Consider the following 1,581-nt stretch of genomic DNA (forward strand, 5'->3'; position numbering starts at 1 on the left):
ATATTCATTTACATCAGCTGTTTGTTCTTATTGTTTCTTCACGAATTTGAGAGCTTCTATTAACAGCAGCAAGTCTGAATTTTTTTGTTTTGTTGTTGTGTTTAAAATCTGAAACAGCAACTAGCAGTAGCTGTTGGTGGGACTGTTTATGGTTTGAAACAGCAGCAAATTCACAATTGGTTATCATAATTGTTGAGTATTTTCATTGCTGTCCACGAGGAGGAACTCACATCTCACAGCTCGTTTGGTACAGTTTCACAACAATAACAGAATTGCAACAGCAGCAACTACAACAAGAACCAGACAGCAGCAACTACGTTTTGACAGTTTGGAACAACTTCACAGCAAGAGCAGGAAGCAGCAACAGTCAACAGCATACACAACAGCAATAAAGTGTGCAGATCTTGACAGCAAGAAGAAATAACAGCAACAGTGTTAAATTCTGTGATTTTGAGTTTGAGTACTGGAACAGATATTGCTGTGTTTGTGAGTTTGTGTACTGGAACAACAACAGATAAATTCTGCATATTGTCTGGATTAAACTACAGCAGCACAGAAGATTGCAAAACGTAACAGTGAACAGGTTGCAGGTTTAAGCATCAAGTTTTTAACAGCTTTAGTTACACAGTGTGCAGCAGCTCCATTGTCTATTGATTGAAAAACAGGCTCTTAACAGCAGTCCAAAACAGTTACTCAAGTTGCTTTGGGTGTTGTTTTGTTTAGAGGCATTCGATTCTGGTTGTTGTCTATTGTCGGGTAGAGGTTGCTGCAACAAGAACAGCAGCAGCAAATTTTTGACAGCATATTTCTGTTTTGACAGCAAAGAACAGCAGCAACAAATTTTTGACAGCATATTTCTGTTTTGACAACATATTTCTGTTTTGACAGCAACTAGATTTTGACAGCAACTACATTTTGACAGCAACTACATTTTGACAGCAACTTCATTTTGACAGCAACTACATTTTGACAGCAACTTCATTTGACAGCAACTATATTTTGACAGCTTCATTTCATTTTGACAGCAACTATGTTTTGACAGCAAAGAACAGCAGCAACAAATCTCAAACAACAACTCAAACAGTAGCTAACAGCAGCTGCTACACAGACAGCAACCAGACAGCAGTGATGTTTAGGTAATTGTGTTTGTGGTGTTTGAAGCAGTGATGTTGTTTATGCAGTTCAGATTTAGAAGCTATGAGCAACTTATTCTGTGTAGACTGAAACAGCAAAAAGAAGCAAAAGCTGTGTTGAAACAAATTATTTGATCATCAAGAATTGAAACAGAAGCTGAATTTGACTTGGTTGGTTTAGCAACACACAGTAGTTTTAATTGGTTCCAGTTACACATATTAGTAACAGATTTTTTGAAACAGATTTGACGTAGTGTGTTTTTGGTTGATAAACAGCAGCAATAACAGGTTTAAGCAGATTTGATCGGACTGTTTTGTTCCTGCTGTTTCCTTAAGGACTGGAACAGATTTGGCCATATTGATTGGTTCATCACAGGTTTAAGCTGAGCTTGTACAGTCATTGAAACGTCCTGGTTTTGGAAGTGTGCAGCAGATTGTAGTGTTTTAT

The sequence above is a fragment of the Cynara cardunculus genome (assembly GCF_001531365.2).
Source record: "Cynara cardunculus var. scolymus isolate 2C chromosome LG 15, CcrdV1, whole genome shotgun sequence".
In the NCBI taxonomy this organism is placed as follows: domain Eukaryota; kingdom Viridiplantae; phylum Streptophyta; class Magnoliopsida; order Asterales; family Asteraceae; genus Cynara; species Cynara cardunculus.